The sequence below is a fragment of the Ambystoma mexicanum genome, chromosome 9, assembly GCF_040938575.1.
Source record: "Ambystoma mexicanum isolate Mex_15411 chromosome 9, UKY_AmexF1_1, whole genome shotgun sequence".
In the NCBI taxonomy this organism is placed as follows: domain Eukaryota; kingdom Metazoa; phylum Chordata; class Amphibia; order Caudata; family Ambystomatidae; genus Ambystoma; species Ambystoma mexicanum.
In genome coordinates this window covers 1,360,636,817-1,360,662,815 of record NC_090931.1, presented here as the reverse complement: position 1 = coordinate 1,360,662,815, position 25,999 = coordinate 1,360,636,817, and positions in this window count along the sequence as shown.

The window sequence follows — 25,999 nt, the reverse complement described above, 5'->3', positions numbered from 1 at the left end:
GCTGGGGGGTGGGGGTGATAGGGGACATGAGTGGGGGCCTGGTGGAGGGTGCCCCTGGATGCTGGGGGGTAGGGGTGGTGAGAGACATGAGTGGGGTCCTGGTGGAGGGTGCCCCTGCACTGCTGGGGGGTGGGGATGGTGGGAGACATGGGTGGGGTCCTGGTGGAGGGTGCCCCTGCACTGCTGGGGTGTGGGGGTGGTGGGAGACATGGGTGGGGGCCTGGTGGAGGGTGCCCCTGGATGCTGGGGGGTGGGGGTGGTGGGAGACATGGGTGGGGGCCTGGTGGAGGCTGCCCCTGCACTGCTGGGGTGTGGGGGTGGTGGGAGACATGGGTGGGGGCCTGGTGGAGGGTGCCCCTGGATGCTGGGGGGTGGGGGTGGTGGGAGACATGGGTGGGGGCCTGGTGGAGGCTGCCCCTGCACTGCTGGGGTGTGGGGGTGGTGGGAGACATGGGTGGGGGCCTGGTGGAGGGTGCCCCTGGATGCTGGGGGGTGGGGGTGGTGGGAGACATGGGTGGGGGCCTGGTGGAGGCTGCCCCTGCACTGCTGGGGGGTGGGGGTGGTGGGGGACATGAGTGGGGGCCTGGTGGAGGCTGCCCCTGGTGGCTGGGGGGTGGGGGTGGTGGGAGACATGAGTGGGGTCCGGGTGGAGGGTGCCCCTGCACTGCTGGGGTGTGGGGGTGGTGGGAGACATGGGTGGGGGCCTGGTGGAGTGTGCCCCTGGATTCTGGGGGGTGGGGGTGGTGGGAGACATGGGTGGGGGCCTGGTGGAGGCTGCCCCTGCACTGCTGGGGGGTGGGGGTGGTGGGGGACATGAGTGGGGGCCTGGTGGAGGCTGCCCCTGGTGGCTGGGTGGTGGGGGTGGTGGGAGACATGGGTGGGGGCCTGGTGGAGGGTGCCCCTGCACTGCTGGGGGGTGGGGGTGGTGGGAGACATGTGTGTGGGCCTGGTGGAGGGTGCCCCTGGATGCTGGGGGGTGGGGGTGCTGGGTGACATGAGCAGGTGTGCAGGGTAGTCCCCTGTGGTGTGTGCTGCCTGCAGGGGCCGTGGAGGGTGTACAGGGAATACCTGGGAGCACACAGCCAAATCGCGTGTAGAATTTGCCGCGTACCCCTGTCATACACATGCCCAGCCAAATCGCGTGTGGAACTTCCCGCGCACCCCTGAAATCCACATACACGGCCAAATCGCGTGTGGAACTTCCCGCGCACCCCTGAAATCCACGTACCCTGACAAATCGCGTGTGGTACTTCCCGCGCACCCCTGAAATCCACGTACCAGGCCAAATCGCGTGTAGCAATTCCCGCGTACCCCTGAAATCCATGTACACGGCCAAATCGCGTGTGGAACTTCCCGCGCACCCCTGCAATCCATGTACCCTGACAAATGGCGTGTGGAACTTCCCGCGCACCTCTGAAATCCACGTACACGGCCAAATCACGTGTGGAACTTCCCGCGCACCCCTGAAATCCACGTACCCTGGCAAATCGCGTGTGGTACTTCCCGCGCACCCCTGAAATCCACGTACCCGGCCAAATCGTGTGTGGAACTTCCCGCGCACCCCTGAAATCCACGTGCCCAGCCAAATCGCGTGTGGAACTTCCCGCGCACCCCTGAAATCCACGTACCCTGACAAATCGCGTGTGGAACTTCCCGCGCATCCCTGAAATCCACGTGCCCAGCCAAATCGCGTGTGGTACTTCCCGCGCACCCCTGAAATCCACGTACCCGGCCAAATCGCGTGTGGAACTTCCCGCGCACCCCTGAAATCCACGTGCCCAGCCAAATCGCATGTGGAACTTCCCGCGCACCCCTGAAATCCACGTACCCTGACAAATCGCGTGTGGAACTTCCCGCGCACCCCTGAAATCCACGTGCCCAGCCAAATCGCATGTGGAACTTCCCGCGCACCCCTGAAATCCATGTACCCTGACAAATCGCGTGTGGAACTTCCCGCGCACCCCTGAAATCCACGTACCCGGCCAAATCGCGTGTAGCAATTCCCGCGTACCCCTGTCATACACGTGCCCAGCCAAATCACGTGTGGAACTTCCCGCTCACCCCTGAAATCCACGTACCCTGACAAATCGTGTGTGGAACTTCCCGCGCACCCCTGAAATCCACGTACATGGCCAAATCGCGTGTGGAACTTCCCGCGCACCCCTGAAATCCACGTACACGGCCAAATCGCGTGTGAAAATTCCCGTGCACCCCTGCAATCCACGTACCCTGACAAATCCCGTGTGGAACTTCCCGCGCACCCCTGAAATCCACGTACACGGCCAAATCGCGTGTGGAACTTCCCCCGCACCCCTGCAATCCACGTACCCTGACAAATCGCATGTGGTACTTCCCGCGCACCCCTGAAATCCACATACCCGGCCAAATTGCGTGTGGAACTTCCCGCGAACCCCTGAAATTCACGTACCCTGGCAAATCGCATGTGGAACTTCCCGCGCACCCCTGCAATCCACGTACCCTGACAAATCGCGTGTGGTACTTCCCGCGCACCCCTGAAATCCACGTACCTGGCCAAATCACGTGTGGAACTTCCCGCACACCCCTTAAATCCACGTACCCTGACAAATCGCGTATGGAACTTCCCGCGCACCCCTGCAGTCCACGTACCCTGACAAATCACGTGTGGAACTTCCCGCAAACCCCTGAAATTCAAATGCCCTGCCAATTCGCTTGTGAGACTTCCCGCGCACCCCGGTATACACGCACACGTTTTTTTTCTGTCAGCGCGTGTCCGTGTTTGTGGGTACCCCTTTGCACGTCATTTGTCCTGGAGGGCCACAGTATAGGACATTCATCATGGCTGTATATAGGTGCTATTTGTTGGCGCACCTTTTGGCGCACATTTCTTACAGGCGCAGAGACGCTACTGCCTGCTTTCTTGTGGCGGTCGTGTTTGTGCCTGTGCGCTGGTTTGAGCGTGTGCTTTTTTGCCCTATTCTATTCCATGAATACGTGTTGTAGGCGAGCGTGTGGGCGTTCCGCGCACTTGTACCCTGTACTTCCCCCGTGACGCCCACATTTTGGCAAGTTGTTCCCCATTCCGAGTGTTACGCCCCGTGTTCCGCCTACTTTTGTTGCGTGCGCCGCGCTATGTGCGAATTTCGCTGTGGCCTGTGCGATTTTCGCTGTAACCTTGCGCACGCCGTTAGATGGCCTGTGCACCAACGTACGCCGCGCACTTTTTTATCGCACATCCGATGGTTTTCTCGCGCACGGCCTTCCATGAATCGATGTGCGCTGCTTTTGGTGCGATTTTCGCACTGGCACTGCGATTTTCGCTATTCCACTGCGATTCGCACATTTTTGGCCACTTGCGCCGCGCTAATTATTCCATGAATCGGCCAAATAGTCTGTGCAAGATAACTTTGCATCTGCACGCAATCAGTACAATTGAGCACTGACAACTATTTTAACAGTGCTAGCATGACAGCAGCTTCTCACTGTATTTCGGTATATTTTTTCGATAGTGAATTATTGTGCTGCAGCAGCAAATTGAAACATGTGAGTAGATGAAGCATTTTGTGCAAAATACTTTATCCCTTTCATGCTTGAATTCACATCATGCAAGATGTCCTCTGTTTCTCAACTGACTTGAGGCCTAGTTATTTTATTTTCAAAAATGTCTTTTATTTATTTTCAAGAACATAAAATATCATGGCCAAGCATTATAGGCTATCTGTTTGATCTCAGTAGTCCTCCGAACGTGACAACATGTCCTCCAGCAGTATTAGCGTAATTGACCTAAAAACATTTCACCTAAAACATTTGATACATTTTTTTGGACCTTTTTTTGGTCACATTTAATTAAATATATATATGGGGTGGGTAAGGGTATATATTAGGTTGAGCGGAAGTGGCGTCAGGGTTGCGGGGATCTCCCCCACATTTTAGACAAAATAAAAGATAAAATAAATGTAATCACATGTTTAAGGTCAAACAGACCCAGACCCCTCCAGCAACATACACATGTTTACAATCCTCCTCATATTCCCTCCCATTCCATGACCCCCCAGCGCTCCCTCCCATCTGAGCCCCCAGAAAAGTACCAATCTGAATATCCCTGTTAGCAGTTCATGTCCCACATTATAGTTCCCCTCAACACAAGAAAGTCTTTTTTCGCAACAATCATTTGTATTATGTCCATTCCTGTAATTACTAGTGTCCATTGTGAGAAACCTGAAGATGTCTCCCCAGCTAGTGCCCGGGGATCTGTCATCCAGGTGGCCAGCACACGGCTATCGCTATTGGATCCAGTTCCTGGGGGTGGACCAGTGAGGGAGGATCATCTGGATTTGGGTCTTTGGGGAGTGGCACTGGGACACCGACAGAAGAGACGCGGTATCCCCCTTCTTTAAACACCTTTTCCCCATCCTAATACATAGGACATTCCAAAACACTGCCCCCCCTTTTCAGACATAAACACTTTCACACAACATGAAAGACAACAACTAACACCGGAGCCGTTTACCTGACATGTCCCAATACAAGGGTCAGGCAAAGTCAGGCAATTGACCAGAATCACACACACCTGATGGCCCTTTCCCTTCCACACAGGGTCAAAAAGTGCATCACGAGAGCACAGGATGCGCAAGACAGACCACACAACGTGAGAGCTAACTCAGCACGGCAGTTCAAGAGGAGGCAAAAGACACCGCATACCGAGAGGGTGACAAGGAGAGAAGCAAACGTGCCCTTTATGATCAAGGCCTGTGAAACCTCCACATATGGACGCATGAGACTGCAAACAATAGCCAGCGTGTGTTGCAGAAGCTGTCAGCAGTACACAAGAACGTCCTCCGCTAATTTTCAAGCCAGGGAGAGACGCTTGTCTCTGTGGTACCATCATTGACTCCAAAAAGAAGGAAAGAGAAGTGGTTCATCACAGCCAGTGAGTCGAGGGGAGAGTTGATAAGAAACAGAACTGTGTTGAAGGAAAAGTAGCAAATGGCTGATTTAAACTGTAAAATAACTATTTATTCATGTATTTATTTAAAGTTTTGATAAGGCGCCAGCTGGCCCGAAGGCCTCAGGGTGCACACAAGACAAACAGGACAAACACAAGGTGGTCAGGCATCAGATGCATAGGAATCTAGATGGAGTCTAAGTCAGTGGTGCGTTAAAGGGAAAGGTTTTCAGCCTCTTCTTGAATTCGGCGAGAGACAGAGTCTTTTTTAAGTCAATCGGGTTGGCTTTCAAAGTAGCAGGAGCCAGGACATCGAAGGATGACTTCCCGATTTTGGCAATACAGAATCTGGGCTCGATTAATTTGGTCTGATCTAGAGACCTGAGGGCGTGCATTGGCACATAGGGTTTCAGACGCTCTGTGAGGTAGACAGGTGCTTCGAGGACAAGGCACTTAAAAGTGAGGGTCAACATCATGTATGAGACACACTGACTCACGGGGAGCCAGTGCAGGACTCTTCTTGCATCGGAGATGGAGTACTGTCTGGGAATTCCCAGGACTGCTCTCACAACACCATTCTGTGTAATTCGGAGAGCAGAGAGATCGGACTGGGCCATACCGGCCAGCAGACTATTGCAATAGTGAAGCCTTGAGTTTACAAGGGCTGAGTCTAGGAGGGACATATTTTTTAAAGAAAAGGGTGCATGTGACCAAGAGGTTTGTTGACAAGGCCACATGAATCACGGGTCTTGGCTACATGCTGCCTCTTAGTGAGTTTGGCATCAAAGGTGACTGCCAGCTTTTTGGCGAATTGGGATAGTAGTATTGGTGATGGTAAAATTGGCGTACACCGGGACCTAGTTCCTCAACATATGGCTGGAGGCAGTGATGAGAATCTCTGTTTTCTCAGCACTAAGGGCCATTGAGTGTGCTACAATCCATGAGTGGATGGTGGAATATATAGAAGTAATTGCCTGAGAGGCCTGAAAATAAATGCCTGAGAGTTTAAGGAGGACCTGATTGTCATCAGCATAATTCATATACTGGCCACCCAGGTCATCAAGGATCTTGAGGAGAGGATGAATGTAAATATTAAACAGAGTGGGCGAGAGGGAAGAGCCCTGATGCACACCACGGGTAAGAGAAGTGGTAAAGGAACAAGCGTCTTCTAGGGCGACCCTGGCATCACAGGAGCCCAAAAAAGAAGAGAGACTTGTGTAGCTGTGCTAGAGCAGCCAACCAGTGATTGCAACTAGGTCACCAGTAATACATGATCAACCAGGTTGAAGGCGGCAGAGAGGTCAAGTAACATGAGAAGGGCCGGATGGCCTTGATCAATGATATCAGTGAGTTTGGATTTAAGGTCAAGCATGGTGGTCTCTGTGCCATGTCGAGATCGTAAACCAGATTGACATGGACCAAGTATGGCATTATCCTCGATGAATTTCTGTTGTAGGTATGCAACCCAGTCCATGACCTCAAGGAGAAACGGAACGTTGGTGATAGGTTGGTAATGTTATGGCTGAAGAGGATAAAGGTTTTCTTTTTTAAGAAGGGGGTGATCCAGGCCTCTTTGAGGTCCACAGGAACACAATTTACAAGGAACGACTGATTAATGAGTTTGGTAACCCATGGGCCCAAGCTATCGAGGCATCTAACCAGGAACCTTGAGTGACGTGAATCACCCTTGCAGGTGGTGGGTTTCATCTTGGAAATGATTGGGGTAAATATGGCCTTGGTGCATGGGGTAAAAGAAAACAAGGGTTTGGTTGTGACAGGGAGCTCAATAGGAGCCATGTTTGGTGGGGAGGACCCAGGAGTGGGAGTGTGGACAATGAGACGCTAGATTGCAGGTTGGAAGCAATTTTAGCAGTAAATGTATCATGGATTGTTTGACATCAAGCCAGGTCCTTGGGTGTTCCAGTTTTGGTGTGAGATTTATTTTTGAAGTCCCTCAGGATGATGAACAATTCATTGGAACTTGACTTAGCCTGTAAAATTCTCATGTTATAATATTGTTGAACAAGGGCAAAACCAGCAACACAAAAGTCTGGCACCTAGTGGGTGCTCAAATAGGAAACTCTGGGAGATTACAGAGTGATAGAAATTACCATAACCAGAAGGCCTTAGGAAAAGGCAAAAGGGGGTCAAAGTGGTCATAGGGGGGTCTTGTCAAATCCTCATTTCAATCAAAAGACTTTGACCGACAGATGAATGTGAAGCGAAGGGGAACGAATTCTGCATGGTAAAGGTTTTACACAAACAGTGTGTTGTAAAGGTTGGGAAGAGTGAACTCGGCGGAGGGATGCTAACAAGAAGGGACGAAGTCTGAAGTCCCATGAGCCTTGTGTTGACAGGAGTGTGATTAGTGAATGCAAGAAAAGGCAATGTTAACCCAAAGGAGGGAGGCTGACAATTGAAAACAGAACTTTGTAGAAAAGCCATTGTCAACCCGAAGGAGGGAGGCTGAGGATTGAAGAGGGGTGCAAACCCAAAGGAGGGAGATCCTGGGGTGGAAAATCATCACCCATAGTATGTTGAGAGGGTCTGCGCCCAGAAGAGGGGGAACCAGGGGTGAAGCTGTGACCCAGAGCCATACGTGAAACAGAACTTTGTGTTTGTTTGTTGAAAATATCAGGCCCTCAAAAGCAAGAGACTTTTTAGTAAAAAGAGACTTAACAATTGAAGAACCTGATAGCTGGACCAGAACTGTCTCGTGTTGGGGAAATCTCGAGTGTGTGCAGTGCTCAGGAGACCCACCTTGTCCCATGCTCAAAACATGGGCATCCACATCCTGAATTATTATTTGTGAACACTTTTTGCTTTATTGAAACCCTATCCCACACTTTCTGTAATTAATTGGCAATCATTTTTATTTTTAGTATAGGCCTTACTTTGCCAAGATGCCACAAGGACTGCCTTATTTTTCATTTGATGGACGAAGCTTGCACCCAACTTAGATTTAGGTTTAGGTTAGGTGTTTTTCCACCATGCATTTACAGTTTAATAAACACCTTTGAAATGTGATTAATTGTGTCTGTCTTTATTGTTGCCACCATGAGCTCCTTACACCATCCATTTCATAAGGGTTTTAAGTCTGGGGAGGAAGCCAATTAATTCAACAATCATACTCAATCCAACTCTGCCCCTCTAGCTCCCTGCTTTTTGTACATTTCTTCAAAACATCTACTTCTGCCAGGCCTCAACGTTGCATTTCCTGAGGCCAATGCCTTAGTCCGGGCCACTAGAACATTTCCAGTATACTGCTACTCTTCATTTAGCTAAGACAATCATACATTGGCCCTCATTACAAGTCAGGCGTTAAGGGTTTAACGGCGCCGTCGGCGCCGTTAACCCTTAATGCCTGATTCATACTTTAACGCCTGCTTTTTGCAGGCGTTAAAGTCCAAGGCGCTAAGCGACCTTGGTGCTAATTACGGCACCGTAATTTACGATGCCGTAATTAGCGCCTTCCCCATCCCCATTATGCCCTATGGGGCAAAAATGGGAATGGGGAAGGGCAAATGGTGAATGGTGAATTACCGCCCCACTCACCTTGGAATCACCGCCCCACTTCCACCATGGCGGAATCCGCATGGACCATGGTGCTAATAGCACCATGGTCCACCGCCTGACTTGTAATGAGGGCCATTGTGCTATCCTCTTCTGTGTTTCTTCTTCCCTGGGATCAACCCCCGTAGACAGACTGCCAGAGTGTGCATGCTCCCTAGTAAAGCATTATGATAATGATGTGTTATTTATATAGCGCCTTTATCAAAAGTGCTTTACAGAGTAAATATTTACATACAATATCACCCAACCGAAATTGGTACACATTTATAAACCTTGGAAGGATGAAAGGCTGAGTTGGCCTTGCTGGGGTTCGAACCTGCGACCTGCAGATCATGCTCAGTTTGCAGCAGCAAGCGTTTAACCCGCTTAGCTATCTTACCAGCATCTATTAAGATGCTCCATCACCCTTCCCAGTATGTGATGATAACCGGACACTCCCAAATCATGTACCAGAAGTATGCGGAACCCATTCCACATTGCATGCAGTCATGTGATACGAAAAGATTTACAATATGAAGTTTTGCTGGTGTTATATAGACTCTATGTAGATAGTTAAACTGAATTAATTTAACTGTGAATTCTGTGACATCTTATTTACCTGCTCCCACATCTTGGACCACTGTTTTTCTGATTTAAAAAGCCCACATCATTTACCATTTGTCTTCGACTTCCAAATTTTCTTTTACTCTGGCACTCTGCAAAGCACCATATAACATTGACATTCTCTTTTTCCCCTCCTTTAATGTCAGGAGTGTTTGCGTTATCGAGCACGCCTCTGGCTCAGCCTGTCTCCTAACCACTTTTCAATATGTAAGAAAGTGACCACTCAAGACGCTGTATGATATCCTCCTTTGATCAAATGTCATTAACTGCCCTCTCACAAACAAGTCTCCAAGGTCCCTACAGTTCTGTTGCCCTAGAGCTGCCAAACTATTGCACTTGTAAAATGGGGAGCAGGTGAAAGTGGCACTAGGTCACCTGACCTAAGTCCCACCTACCTGGTGCCTTGCTGCCTGCCGCTCTTTTTCACCACTTAGCAAGCCCGCCCACCTGGTGCCTTATTGCTTGCTGCTCTTTTTCCCTACTTAAGGAGCCCTCCAGCCTCTTTTCCTTTGCAGATGGGGAGCAGGTGCAAATGGATCTAGGTCACCTGGCCTAAGTACCACCCACCTTCTTAGGCCTGCCTCTTCCTTCCTGCTCTTAACTATTAGATCAAGGGCGTCTCTTGCCTGGGTGTCTGAAGTGAAGGGCAGACGAAGAAAAGAGCAATAGAGCAATTGAGAATAATATAGGTGACACCGGACAGCCTTGTCTTGTGCCACTAAGACCCATAGTAATGATACCCAGTCCCCCGTTTTTACACGTGCCATCGGGTCATTATATAGGAGCTTTAGCCAACTTATAATTCCTGCCCCCAGCCCAAAGGCCTCTAGAGCTTCAAATAGCCACAACGATTCCAATGAATTGAACGATTCAACATCATCCGCCAAAGCGAGTGTCAGATCCTCTTGGGGCTGCTTCACTTGATCCATGGCATCGTTTAGGTGTCTTAGGTTCATCATTGTATTACGTCCTCCCACAAACTCACATTAGTCCGGATGTACTGCATCAGGAACTATCATGGCAAGTCTCATCATCAATAACTCTACCCACGATCGTAGCATCCACATTCAACAATGAGCTGGGTCTATATGAATCACAGTGAATCAGACGTCTGTTCCTCTTTGGAAGGACCGTAATCACTGGCTCCTGTTATGTCTCCAGCAGAATGTCCATCTGAAATGCATTATCATATACTCTCTTCAATTGGGATACAGGGATCTCTTCAAATTTCTGATCAAATTAAACTGTGATTATATCACTCCTTTTTGCCTTGTTGCATTGCATGGATTTAATAGCATGTAGAAATGTTGCTCCTTCAATTGGAGCATCTAGCTCTTCTTTAAGTGTGCGGTTAATCTCGGCAGCATCACCAACTCCCCCAGGTCTGTTGCCTCTAGCTCCGATTAAGCACAGTTGCTTGTATATAATTGTTAAGAAGCATATACTGGGTGACACAAATGATTATTGATAATCATTTATTTGCAAGCTGGTAACAACAAAGACCCCCAGCTGCCCACATGCAGCCTGGCCTCCCTTAGTAACTCATCAACTGATCCTAATAGAACCTTTACAAATGTAAACATATACATCATTTTGGCTTGGCAGAATCCCCCTGACCCAGCACTCCACCTGACATCATTGAGATTCACTTCCATGACAGATGTTCCATAAGCCACATCATAACAATAATCTTTTATAATATGACTGGAACACCTCATGTATCCCTTGCTGCAACACTACCATGTTTCCATCTTGGTCCTGAATTTGAGTAATCACTGACTTTGAGTGTTACTATCTTATGAGCCATACCGAAAGGCGACCCGCTTTATCACCCTCTGCATGTATCCGGACAGTATTATGATTTCGCTCAAAACTTGACAAAGAATCGAGCGTCTCCTGAGGAGAACTCAATGCCATTGCAAGGTCATCCCCCACTCGGACCCCCTTTGCCAACTCACCCTCCATAGGTTGGATTGATGTTTCAATTGCACTCAGGGAGTCCTCCAATAATGTCCTAACTCCCATCACCTTGGACATGCTTAGTCCTCTCATAGTCACGTTAAATGCTTCCCACTGTCTCCCTACATCCTCCACAGACCCCTCATTTAGTTCAAGTAATGCAGATATGTCTGTAATGCTGTATGAAAGCCTACATCTTCTATGATCTCTGCCAGAAGCCTCCATAACAAGAACAACCCCCAACCCATTTGGCCTCCAAACACTTCAGATCCCTTCCCTGCAAGTGTGTCTTCCGGAGACATGCTAACTGCACCCTATGTCATTTTAGAAACCTCCCCACCTGCAACTTGTTCCCACTTTTACCAAGGCCTTGTGCATTCCACGTGCCTATTTTTCTCATTTATCCTGTGAGGGAACCCCTGTGACATAATTTGTAGGTTGTGTACGTTCAGTGCATTTGTGCCACCTACACCTTCTCTCATTTTGATCAGACAGGATAATAACTACAACCGTTTGATCAGACAGGATAATAACTACAACCGTTTGATCAGACAGGATAATAACTACAACCATTCATAAACTTCCCAACCATCTGAACAACTACCCATCCCTTCCCCCTCCCTCAAGTGTGCCCTCTGCCCCATCCTGGACTGCCCCCTCTACCAATCCCCTTCCATTAGCCTCCCACCCATCCCTAAAAACTGTCCTTCCCATACCACCCCACTCCCCCAAATGACTGACCAAACGATCCATTCCTCCAACCCATCACTCAAATACTGGATGTCGACTAATGCCCCTGGAAATACGACACCAAACTGTCTGTGCCCGTCACCTGGGAAACCACACCGATGTCGATACAGTGATGACCTTCAATCTTCCCTATTCTGTGCAAAAGAGTTCAGCAGTCCTGTCTTAATAGTTCAACAATTTGGCCACAATCGCTCTTGGGTGACCTCTACGTTCCCTTTCCACCATGAATAGTTTGGAAAGGCCGCTGAGCCGCAGTGTCTCCAAAATAAATTTTTCAATGTACAACTCCGCACTAGGACCTTCTTCTCCCGCTAGAGCCCCGACCTAACGTATGTTGCATCTGCATGTGAGACCCTTTGCATCCTCCACTCGCATCTCTAGGGTCTTTGTCGCTCCCACCAGGCCTTTTACCTGCTTTTTTAACACTGTCAGCTTGTCTTCTAGCGTGCTACCTCTTTGCTCCACTTTCGTTACTCTTTTGCAAACCTCATCTCTCGCTAATGAGACGTCCACCCCAACTCCTTGATTCTGCCTTCCAGAGATGTCCTAGAGTCTTGAAACGCAGTCATCAAACCTTCTAACGTGATTCCACCAGTCTCCCCATGCTTAGACTGTCATCTTCCTCTGCTGTCGCGACATGCTTGCCATGCTGGGGGTTGGCGGCCACGTACTGTTCCATCCTATTCTGCCCTTTCACCATGATGTCCCTGCCTTGTTGTATGACTATGCATAGAAGACAGAGGTGATGACACCTGCACACTTTTCCAACAAGCTAATTTCAGTAGCTCAATTACTGCTTATACTGCTGCAGTCCCCGGATCCCAACAGATGAGGGTGGGAGCCCCAAAAGAATGCCACTGCCTGGGATCCCTCTAATACATTGCACTGCTGACTCTGCCAAGCCGCCGTGTACTTTGCATTAGTTACTTTCAAAGCCTACTTGTATGGACCTGCAGCCTGTTCTTTATCCGACAGTGCTCTGCTGTGCGTCCGCAGCAGTTCACTGATACAAAGTAGTGCACAGGTCCACTGCCATCCCGAGTGCTCAGGTGCCTGCTGCTTACTTTTCCCGAACTCCTGCACCCTCCCCTGTGCTGTCCTTTGCCGCTGATATTGGAGTGCCTTGGGGGCATGGAGTTGCCAAACTGCAGCAGGTGTTGCCTGTTCCAACACCCTGATTACTGCCTCACCCCCTACCCCAGTGCCAATGCTCTATGAGCCTATCTCGTCCCTTTCCTCATTCCTGCCAGGTCATCCAGCTCCTGCAGCGCTCCTTGACTCTCTAGATCAACCGTGCCGGAGCTGTCCCTTTCCAGGAACCGGTCCGGGCCGCCTCAGGAATCCCTGCACCACAGCAATCAAAATGGTGCCACCCAGCACTTCACCGCCGAACTTCGCTGGATTCCCCTATCACACATTGATCTTGCCAGGATATCGGGTGCCCCCAGAGACTTTCAATCAGCAGGAAATCTTAGTTCTGAGTGCTTTAGAAAGGATATTTCTCAGTATATTGCACGGTTGGCCTGGGAGCCCATATTCACCATGTCTGCATCTGATGGCTGCTGCCCATGCCTGAAGGCCTAGTTTTTAAATCAACATGTCTGGTAATTACAATGTGTTGAATTACAATTGCATTCTCATCCACAGTCTTAATGTACATGTTTTCTCCACATCAGCATATTGTTGGTATTCTCAAAATACCACAGCTGGTAAATGTTGTCATAGAAAACGTTGGAAATGTGCCCAAAATACAGCCAAAGACCTTGTGAGACAGCAATGACAGCTAGAATACAACCAAGCTAGCAGCAGAATATATAGACCACATAACACACAAGTCACAGTGCTGGTGGTGGGGGAGGGTGGGCATCCCCTAGCAACCCATTCAAAAATTTAATTACCCACATTGCCACACAATGTATCAGAGGACATGTGAAATACAAATTACTACCTTAGTAGTCACATCAGGACAGCAGATGGAAAATGCACACACTAGTTCTGCATGCACAATGAACAGCCACATGGCAATGCCACCCACTGAACATAACTACATTAGGTCCAGAAGAGGTCAGGGCACACCACCGATCAACATGGCCCATGAACCCTGGCCAACACGCCCACATTGCCCTCTGGTTTTCCAGTAACTGATCACATTTTACCGCATTGAATGGGATCTCATAAAGGCCATCTGGTTGGTTATCTGCATAAAACACTAATGACCTGGCTTCTACCAATGCGGCCATTGGTATTTTATGGGACAAACATACACAGATACGGCTCTATGTGTGATTGTGTCAACAATGTGGTGTCTGTGTCTTTAAGAAGACACATGCGGCGGAGTGACATAACTGCCGTGCGTGGTTATTAAAAGGGGAACGTCACGTGCGGACCAAGCGCCCGTGGAGCCCAGGACAAGAAACCGCATGTCGTGTATTCTCTGTTGGCTGTGGGGGGGCTTGAGGCGTGACCCTGGGCCTGAGAGAGCCTCAGGCCAAGATACAACAAACAACATAATGTGCCCTATACGTGCAATGCTCTGCCACCATCTTACAAATCCTATGCAGTGATCCATCTTTAACTTCCAGTTCCTTTGTTCCTTTGTTCCTTTCTACAGTGCCACTGGCTAGTGATGGACAGTTATTGTGGGTTAGGGGCCGCCAACCCCCCCATGCCGAGTGCCGCACACAGTCGAGCAGCATTGCGCAGACACCGAGTTCGCAGTCAGACTCAGCATCACTTGTGCTGTGGTTAAAAAAAAAATATAATAATTCTGACCTGAGTGGGCATGGCTAGAGCGAGTTGCTATGGTCACGTGGTGGGAATGCTTGGAGGCGCATCCCATGCTATGGAAACATGAAGAGTGTCCCTGCCAGTAATTGCAAATGGCGCTGTTGGACTCTTTACTTTTTAATTTTAATTGTCAGTTAAGAGGCAGCACCACACATCAGTGTTAATCAGCCAATTAATTTGATATGGTAGTGGGTGGGCCAGGCCTGCAAGCAGCGGGCGTGAAGATTCAGTGTGCTCTGAGCCAGGGCAAGGCCAGGCAATGCTTGTTGTCAACAGGAGCCTAGTTAATTACATCTTGTGGGCTTCAGGGCCGAAGTGCAGCGCCAGCATAAACAAGAAAAGAAAACGTACCTGTGATGGCAGTGAGTGACATTATATAAGTTACCGAACAGCAATGTTTGTATTTGTAAAATATGCTTAGAACAGCATGCTCTTCACAGTACCATGGTTTCTTGCCTTCTCGTCCTGCGCTCTATGAAGTTTGAAAGTGTGTCTGTGCCTAGTTATTATCTCATGTGAATCGTCTCAGTTATAGCCGAGGTCTGAGTCCGACCTCGTCAGGATAATTAAGCATGTCTGTGCTTCAACTTCCAATGAGACTCAATGAAACGAGCCGATTAGATCGCCTGATTGCAGGTGAATAGTTTGTCTTGTAAAAGAAGTGTTTGTCCAACACAAGGCTTTTTTTCCAAAAGACGTGTTTTGTTAACCACACACTTTGCCTTCTGCTTCTTCTATGCTGCAGCACTGTTCATTTTCAGAGGGAGGAAGGCCTTGACTTTCCACAGGAGGGAGAGATGATAGCAAGCTGTCAGACTTTTCATAGCTATGTGGGTCTTGAAGGAGATGTGTTTGTCTATGTGGAACACAAGAGACTTGGCACATGAGATGAGCTCGGGTTTGAAGCCCTCGGGATTCATGTTTGTTAGCCAGGTCTGCACACCTGGGTGTTCAGTGTTGTTGGTGAGGAGTATGAATTCAGTCTTGGATAGGTTGAGTTTCAAGTATGCACTGGACATCCAAGACTGGATCAGCGAGAGGCAGGTTTTGAGCATGTGGATGACCTTGATAACGACAATCTTGAGGTGTGGCTGTGTGTCATCTATGTATTGCTGGATGAGGACATTTTATGTGGCTAGGAATGCTCCCAGCCTCTTCATGTATAGATTGAAGATCAATGGGAAGAGGATGGAATCCTGCCGGACTCCACAGGTGATGGGTTGCACTAGCAAACTAGAGGAATCCACCTGAACAAATTGCTGGCGGTTGGTGAAGTGGGACTTGAACCAGCATAGGGTAAGGATGCTGATCCCCATGCACCGATTTAGGGTGTCCGTTAGCGTATTGTGGTCTACCGTGTGTAAAGCGCCCGAGAGGTCAAGTAGAACACAGAGGCATGGATGGCCATTGTCAAGGTTGTTGAGGCGGTCGTCGACCACCTACATGATTGTCGTCTCTGTGCTGCATCTGAGTCTGAACCAGGGTTGGTAGGTTTAGAGGAGATTTTTAGTGTCGATGTATTGCTGCATTTGCGCGGCTCCCTCTTTCTAGATGATCTTACCTAGGAAGTGAAGATGGGTGATGGGACGATGGTTAACTAGGTTGTCAGAATCCAAAGTGGGTTTGTTTGTTAGAGGGAGGATTTGTCCTGTATTGGAGGACAAATCCTCCAATAGGAAGGCATGGGAAGGTGCCTTGAGTTAAGTAGCTGTTGATGATCGCCAGGTAGGGAAGGAGAGCTTCTGCTTGGCGGGTCTTGAGGATGGATGCTGGAAGGATGTCATCTGTATATGATGTGGCTTTGAGGGCCTCAGAGATTTCTACCAGGTTCTCTGTAAAGAATGTCTTGAATGTCCAGGGTCTGTAGATTTCGTGAGGATGGACGTTGCATTGATATGTGCATGCAGAGCGGGTGTCTATGTGCTGGTAAATCTTGCAGGTTTTGACTTTGAAGAATTGTTGATGGTGTTGGAATTTTTAGATGAGTGTGAAATGGTAGGGTCAGGTAACGGGTTGATACAGTGCTTGACTACTTTGAAGAGAGATTTACTTTTGTTGTTGGCTTCTTCTATGGTGTTCTGATAGTAGGAGGGCTTGGCTGTGTTGATTAGTTGTCCTGGGTTTGATCAGAATTCCTTGAGGAGTTCCAGGTTGCATTCTGCCCCGCAGTGGTGCCAGGTTTTCTCTTTTTTCTGATGTCTATTTTGCTGAGGTTGAGTTCATGTGTGTACCAGGGTGCTGACAGTTTCAGATTACAAGTGTGTTGTTTCAGCGGTGTGTGTCAATCATAGAGGCTTAGAGGGTGGCATTAAGTGCTCCCAGTAGAGAGTCGCAGTTCGGTTGAGGGTGTTTGGTCCATGAGTGGTAGAGTTTGGTGAGGTTTTCTGTGATTGCTTCCACCCGGAAGTTCTTGAAGGACCTGAAGTTTTTTCCAATGGGTTTCCGCTGGGAGTGCTTGAGTGGGGTGGTGTCCAGGATGTTGAAAGGTACAGCCAGGTGGTCAGACCAGTCATGCAAGAGAGGAGACCTGGAGTGGAGGGAAGGCGAGGCAATGATGATTAGGTCAAGATTGTTACCTTGCTCGTGCGCTGGCTCTATCATATACTGTGTGCGGCCGAGAGTTGCGAGAAGGCTGAGGAGAACTTCTTTCATCTGTTTGGTGGCATTTTTGCCTGGCAGGTGGAAGTCACCTATGAAGATGTTGTTTGTGTGCATGAGGGACATGGTGGTGGCCAGGTGGGTGAATTCTCCAATGAAGGTGATGTCAGGTTTGGGTGGTCTGTAGATGAGATGGAAGGTGACTGCGTCCATCGGGGAGAGTGTAAAGTGGCAGGAGAGGACTTTGAAGGAGCCAATGTAGTCAACATCAAGTCTGTTTCTGGGCCACAAGGTATTTTGGATGTCTGAGAAGCCGCTGCCTGTCTAGTTCAGCCAGTCTCTTTGTTTGATGCTGTAGCCATCTATGACAAGGATGTCTAGAATGTGGGTGAAGGTGGGTGTCAGCCCGGTTTTGGTGATGAAGATGGCATCAGGGTCATGTGTAGTGATGACGTCGACGATATCTGCTGTGTGGGTGATAGCTGAGTGGACATTGCTGAGCATCAATTTCTGTGTTGTGGATGGTGAGGGGGGGCTGATGGGTTTTAGGCTGATGTGGGTGAGGTTGCTGCATTGCAGAGTCCATGCCTTAGAGGAAGGGCAATGTCATTGACGTTGCCACTGTCTGGTGATGGCGGGGATGGCGGGAGAAAATGCATGTCAGCGATTGCTTAAGTGCTTTCTGAGCAGGGGCTTGGGCCCTGGGTCATCCCCGTCCGAACATTTCCAAACATTTATTGCCTTTTCTTTGTCTGCCCTTCACTTTGGCCACCTGGGTGAGAGACAACCTTGATATAAGAGTTAAGAGCAGAAAGGGAGAGGCAGCGCTAAGAAGGTGGGCGTGGCTTAGGCCACTTGACCAGGATCCACTTGCAAGTGTCTGGAGGGCTGCTTAAGTAAGGAAAAGGGGTGGCAAAACAGGAAGGCACCAACAATTGACAAGTTGGGTGGAGCTTAAGTCACGTGACCTAGATCCACTTGCACCTGCTCACCAACTGTGAAGGGCAGAAAAACAGGGAGGCACCAATGGTTTGGCAGTGATTGACAGGTGGTGGGGCTTAGGCCGTGTGACCTAGATACACTTGCACATGCTCACCAACTGTGTAAACATTTCCCATGAAACTATGTAAGTGACTTAGTGTAGTGAGGTAATCCCAATTAATCAAGAGAGGCTATAATGAACAGTTGAATATTGTGGGCAAAGGCATCATGGAAATGTGTTGGAAAATGCTCCTGTACACTGTTGATGTACTGGTGTGCTTTGTTTTTTTTTTTTTCATGTTATCATATAAAACAGATTGAAATCTGTGTGGCTTTTTACAATTTTTTTCACAGAAAGTGTGGTATATAAAGCACCATTTTAATTATTATTTGAATCCTTTTCATGGGGGAAGAACCCCCCGAACCTCTCTTGATTGACTGGAACTCCCTCACTAAACTAAGTCGCTTTCACACTTTCATGGGAAATGTTTATGGCCCTCGTACCCAAAAATTCACCTGCCGCCACTGTCATTGGCTAAAGATTTGGGGTGACTTTGGAATCTGTATAAGCTATGGGCACTGAATGAAGGTCTGGTCATAAAGATCATCTAACTATAAGGCATTGGCAGTGCTGATAAGAGATGTATGAGTTTGCATCCCCCTATGTTGACCATGCAAAGGGAAAGCCTAGCCTTCCATCTAGCTGACCAAAAAGGTCATCTGTCAACCGCAATCTGAATCCCGTGCATGCAGTACTCATGTATGCTGTAAAACTAAAAGCCAATGCAGACTTTTCTGCTAGCTTCATATATTTTACGTCTCCTCGAATGACTTTGCGAGTGCTGCAAGATTCTTTGGCTGGACTTCTTAGCAGACATGAATAATGAATTCCTCCTCCATTTTTGCCAATCACTTATGAGTCCATCTGCTCATGGAGTAGGATCTCTTGTGCTGTTACCCGCAGCTCTGCTTTCTGCATTTTCTTTTTTCCCATCACATTGCTAAGGTATTTTCCGAAGATCAAGAACAATGCACCTAAGTCTGATTTGGTGGTCCTCTTTCAGATTGGAATGACCTGTATGCCATTGCTATGCAAGTTACAGGATGTCCCAATATGGTTACATGCCCCATAATGGTCTATACATTTCTAGAAGATTGGCTGTAATCTCAGATGAGGAAAGTTACCCAGTCTGTGGGTGTGCTCTTGTTTTGCACTCACCCATTCATTGCCCATGGAATGTTAGGGTTTATGAGCATTCCCACCCATTCTGTCTTACTAATTGATATTGCAAGACTCAGTGGTATTACACCAATATCAGCCTGTACAAAACTAGGTGTAACTGTGGAACTCATTTGTTGGCCGTCAAGAACAACAAAACTGAAATTAAAATTATATTATGCATCCTCAATTCACTTAACTTTTTTATATTTCCAAAAAGCAGTTGGCAAGTCCTTGTTGTGTATTCTAGTCAAATAGGGGGTACTGCGTCCAGGATATTGAGCATTATCTCAAGCTGTGTATTCATTATTAACAATAGCATGTAAGTAATAATCCACATTTGAAATGTGCTCATGCATTGAGCACACATCAACAATTATGAAAAGGCTTTACCATCTACTTTGCAAGTCTGGGCTTTGAGCCAAGCTGTTCTGTTGTTTTGGAACACAGAGGGACACTGCGCATAGATTCTGGCCTGGCATTGAATAGTTTAGGCTGCATTCCAATGGCTGTTTTGTTTATGTTAATAGTACCCAATGTTCTAGCAATCAATAACTAAGGCCCTAGAAAATTGACTATGAACTACAAGGGAAAAGGGACGTGATGTCCAGGTTAGGCCGGATGAGATGCAGATTTTTGACTGATGAGCCTGGAAATAATATTCCTGCACTTCATCAGAGGACAGAATCCCTCTGTGCATGCAAGGTCATATACCCTCAGTGCATGTAGGAAAAACAATTGTTTACTATATTCCTAATGATTCGGGTAAAGACACAAGATAGAAGCTATAAAAAGCCAGATTCTGGGATGGGTGCTCAGAGCTGTTCAAGCATTCCTGGGAGAAGGCCGTCAGCCTGGAGGTAGTGCTGGAGGACTTGACGCAGGCTGAGAATTCTCTCTCCATTAATGCCTATGGGGAAGGAGGGGATAATTCTGCTCATTTTTCTCTTTTTTGCTTGGGCTCTGAAGCATTACAATTGCATGTTTGGTCTACCAACCCTTTTCTTTTTGCTTTCTGGGAGAACTGCTCTTTTTTGTATTGTGCTGCAAAGGGAAGCGTGCCTACCAAAAGCAGTCAGTGAAATACCCATAGAACTATCTTATTCAGATTTGGCTTATGTTCGCATCATGACATTAAGGGCCTCATTACACGGACGGCGGTGGACCAAGGTGCTATTAGCACCTTGGTCCATGCCGGTAAAATACCGGCACCGCCTTGGTGGAAAGGGGAATTACGGCCCTATTCCAAGGTTGGTGGGGCAGTAATTCCCCCTTCCCCCATTGCCCTTCCCCATTCCCATTTTTGCCCCATAGGGCATAATGGGAATGGGGAAGGTTCTAATTATGGCACCGCAAACTGCGGTACCGTAATTAGCTCCCTGGTCCCTTTGCGGGTTGGTTTTTAACGCCTGCAAAAAGCAGGCGTTAAAGTCTCCAACCCACAAAGGGACCTCGTAGTAAGGTGGTAAGGGTTAATGGTCACCGGTACCATTAATGGTGACCGTTAACCCTTACCGCCGTCCGTGTAATGCGGCCCTAAATCTTGTAAAGCTTTGGCTACAGCCTGTCAGAGACCATGATGATCTTGATAGCTGGAATTCACCATTGGATTTGATATTGTTTAATTTGTATGGGTTTTACACACAACAAGCCTTCCTCCAGGCCCAGTCTCCAGGCAATCCGGCTTTATCTCTCTTCTCCCTACTCTCAGAGGACTTTAGTGAGTATGAGAGTCAGTTTCACCCAATTTTAATATCACATTAGGAAAGAGGAGAGGTATTATAAAGGCAGTTCATTTCATGATGCTGTTTATTAAGAATTCATGAGCCTATTCAGAAGCTGTTCATTTCATGAAGATGTATGGTGATAATCGATGAGCATGCAATTGCTTTTGATTAGCTATCATGTTTTTGGGATGGTTGACTCATCTTGAGTTGACATAAAGGCTTCAAAATGATAGCATTATTATCATGTGTAAAATTGTGTTCATATTGAATGTGTTCTATGAAGTTAAAATACTAGTGGCAATGCTTTTTATTACTTATGTCTCTTAACAATAAGAAATACACTTTGCAAAAGATTGTGAAAGCATTTATTGAATGCTCAATATTGAGAAACAAGTTAGAAGCATGTGTGCATGTGTACTGTGGGGCATCTATATAAAGTGCACTCTACCTTTTGATGCATAGTGACAGGTATATGGTTTTCTCTGCCTCTATTCCTATCACAGTGCATACTGGGGAGAGAGGATTCTAGCACACTCCCCTTCAGGTGAAGGAGGGGTTCTGTGAGGTCATGCCATTTGCTGACCCAGATTGGACCTAACTACTTAAACAACAATTCTACACCCTAATATATTCTCCCTACATAGTTACAGAAGAGGGGTTCAGGGGGTTGCTACAGGCCTTGTGATACAAAGAGTTACATGTAAAAGTCTTAAAAACATATTTTAGTGAGGAGCACAGTATCATTATTAAGCATACGATCTTAAAGCTTTCTAGATATGCGATATTAGAATGACCCACATATTCATGGTCATATACCTGTACATTTGCCACCAAGCAGTAACTAGATGGTTCCATGAAAGAGGTGTTAGAGATATTGACACTAATTTCAGAGTGGAAGTGGCTGTGCTTGGAGGATTGCCTGGGGAAACTCTTTTTACATATATGAAGACAGCTGGAATCAAGCAAGGGGACAGGTTTACACCCTATACATTAGGAGGGACCAAGACCAAATACATTATGCACCTGAGAGCTGATACGAATCATGTCATCCTATTAGGATAGGCTCCAATCACCTGGACTGCCCACCAGGTGGCCACTACTTGTCATTGCACCAGTCACCTGGCAGTGGTGCTGCCCACATCCTATCAAATGTTGTTACACACCGTGAAATTTACAGGACAACATCCAGAGGGATCCATGTTGGCAACCATGATGCTTTGCCTCAACTCTTCTTTTAAAGACTTCAGTCTGACAAGCTCTAGCAACTTCATTGTCAGAAGTAAACGTGATGTAGATGACATAACAAGATGAGTAACCCTGCAGAAAAATGTACACCAGTAGGTGCTAATATATAGTTTTTAATTGTTCTCAATTAACCGAAGTTTGTTGGAAGAAGGGCTAACTCATCCCTACCAGAATACGAAATAAAAAAATGTAGACTTGCACCATATCAGAGGCAAACATTGTGACTCGCTGAGCAGCCTCCTGCCTATAATACAGAGGAGGTTTTGCTTTTTTAACATTTCATTTGAATGTCAATTCATGTTAATCATTAACTACAAAACAATGTATTCTTGTTCCTCTACACTAACTTCAATGTTTTGATATGAAAATCGCATGATGAAACTAAGGTCTTTTTAATTCTTGCATCAGTGTTCTTTGCCAAGCTACACTTGTATTAAAGACAAACAAAAAGCCATGAACATACATATAACAATAGTTGTCTTCAGTTTTTATGCACATGAACAGAAGAGGGTAGAAAAGTTAATAACTGCTTATTATTTAATGTAATAACGTCCCTGATGGGTAAGGGTCATTACAAGTTGAATTTCTTCCTAGCTTGCACAATAAGAAGTATGTGTTTACTTTAAAGAAATGTCATGTGCACAGGGAAGACTCCATAAGTAGCCAGCAGTTTTTGGGGGGAATACATGACCATTTTATAACAATCCCTGGCAATATTGTGAAAACCTAGACATTTGATTTCAATCAATATCACTGTATGATTATGTGGGTCTGTGATATGAACACCTAGCAATTGAATGAGTGCCTGTACATTAAACAGTGGTTTCTTTCCAAGGTGGGTATATGGAACAAGTAAGGGAGGTTTGTAGATATTCTTTTCGGAGTGATTTGGCCACATCGTCAGCGCATCTCAACATCATGTGTCCCAATTCATCTTGCCATACACAGCCTTTCAAAATGCTGTTTACTTTTCATCAGAAGGTGACTCTTTGTTACTCAAAAGTGGTTGCAGAACCCACACCTTCATGCAATGGCCAAGCCACAGTTCAGTGACATGGGCGTCCTTTCATGCACATCGAGATTCAGATGCTGATCACTCTCGATAGCGACAGTGGATGCAGGGTTTAACCTCTTCATGGTACCGCACTGACCGGTTTGGGTGTGTGGTTGAATACCTGGTGAGAACCATGCCAATCGGGGTGCTGACAATCAGCTATGCTCCAGAATGCTATCCACACCACTGCTGGTACTTTTAATGGCCTTAATATATAATTGTTTTATACCTGTACAATGTGTTCAGTTTGTGTTTATTGTTTTGGTTTTGATTTATGTATTCTGATTTTGTGTTGCAGGAAAAATGCACTCTAAGTAAGCACCAGTAGATGTATGCATGAGTTATTGTGTATCCCTTCCTGTATAACTTGCACATAGGGAATGCGTGGGATATTTTGTCATGTACTACCTTTAGTGTAACAGAAAAAGAAACAACCTACTTTACAGTATGCTTTATCTCCACAGTGTCTCCCATCACTCACCTCCCTGCCCCCAGCCCTTTAAACTAACAACATGCAAAAAGGTGCATGGTGTGAACACCTTGCAAGTGGCAGGAGACATTGTTAAGCACTTTGTAAGAGGTTAACATTTCAATATGATTTGTGGGTCTTCAACCAAACCATACCACACATCTCAATAAAGAAGTCACAATAACAAGACAGCATTGCATTTTTTTTGTTGCAGAAACAAACAAAATAAACAATGTTGTTTGTGAAGCAGTTCCTAACATGTAAGTTTGCTAACTTGAGAAATTATTTCACATTGTCCAGGAGATTTTGATACACAGAGAGACATTTCCAGCTGGAAAGTCAGTGCACAGAACCCCTCAGCCAAATACGTAGCAAATGTATTTGCTGCTCTGAGTGTCCCTAGGTTTAAACTCTGCAACCACATATCGGTGTGCCATTTTTGTACACCGTGCTCACATCCCAGGTTCAGCCTTTAACTAAAGGGAAACATCCTGGGCAACTCGATTAATCACATGATGCCTAATCTGACAAAATTTCGAGTCCCTCTGTCTCTATCGTGTATTTGAGTCACTGCTCGAATACTTTTTTGATGGGCCACAATATGTGTCCTCCATCCATGTTTGAGGGCATGCGCCTTCCTTATTGCTTCTGAACTTAACTCAAAACATGTTTTATGTTACAGGTATCTTTATTTGTATGTTTACTTGTGCATGTGAACCTTTTTCATGCCTACAGATGTATGTCCTGCATCGAATCAATACTACAGTTTCTATGCTTCCTTGATGTTGTTGTTTAAATGTGTCCCGTACCTATGCTATTTCAAAGTAACTCATGGATTGCTAAAGATAAATAAAAAAAATAATAATTTGGCATTTATATAGCGCTACGAACCCTCAGGTATCTGAGCGCTGCTTATTATTACCCACGGTGTGTGGTGCTCATTTATCGACCTCGGAAGGATGAAAGGCTGAGTTTGGCCCCGCCGGGTTTCGAACCTGCGTTAGCAGGCTCTGCACGGATGTCAAAGCGAGCGCTCTACTCGCTGTGCCACTTGACATTAAGATGCCATTGAAAAGACCTTTATTATTATTATTATATTATTATTATTATTATTAGGCTAGTTATTCAGCGCAGACCTAGATTCGAGAAGATCTATGTTTCTTATGTTATGTACAGTACACATTAACGTGTCCATGCTCACATGCATTTCTTTTTGGATCTAGGCCAACGCATCATGTCACGGTATGGGTTGTAACAGGAACGGCAGAGTGGAGGCGGTGGGCAGAGGTTCTTTTGATTACTTAATTTCTTTGGTTGGGGCTCATGTGTATGTACCTTGGCCTGACAAATCCTTCCAACAGTCCAGAGAAAAATGATGGACAAGGCACATGAGGCCATACATGCCTGATTAAATAAATGACTTCTCCTACCTCTAGCAAGAGATCCATGCCAGCACAAGAATGCGCCCTCTGGAGCAAAATGCCCCTGAACTAAAACAAGCACCAAGTTACATGAGCTTTAAGAGAGCCGGGAAGACCTTGCGACTGAAAGAGAACTCGAGAGAACACCTTTGAGAGCTAGGACATCCGTGAAAGCTATCCCTTGGGCTCAGAAGGCCCTGTTTAGCACCGAGGAGAACCTGTCGATGACTAGAAATGAGTGCAGATAGCTCCTATGTGTCCGCCCATAGTGTATCTTTTTTTTTTTACAGTGAAACCTTTTCACATTGTGCCAGATTTTATGGTTGGAATTTTTGGTTTCCCCCTTGTGTATTTTCCATCTTTCATTGGTAAATTACCAAGAACAGTAGCCTACAGAACGTGGCACACCACTGCCTGTCCCTCACTATCCCCCCATCTCCAGTAGGAGACTGGGTTGAAATTGGTGGAGGGAAGGCATCCTTGAAAATGTGTGCTTTCTATTGCCTTTTAAACAATATGAAGTTGAGCCCTGAAGCCTTTTTCCGGAAAAAATAAAAAGAATATAATCATACTAATAACAATGCATGTTCCTATATAGCATGTCAGGACAGAGTCATGCAGCTTCTAGTCACTATACAAACAGGTGCCATTTAGTGCTATTAAACTATTTGACAACAGAAGAGTGTAAA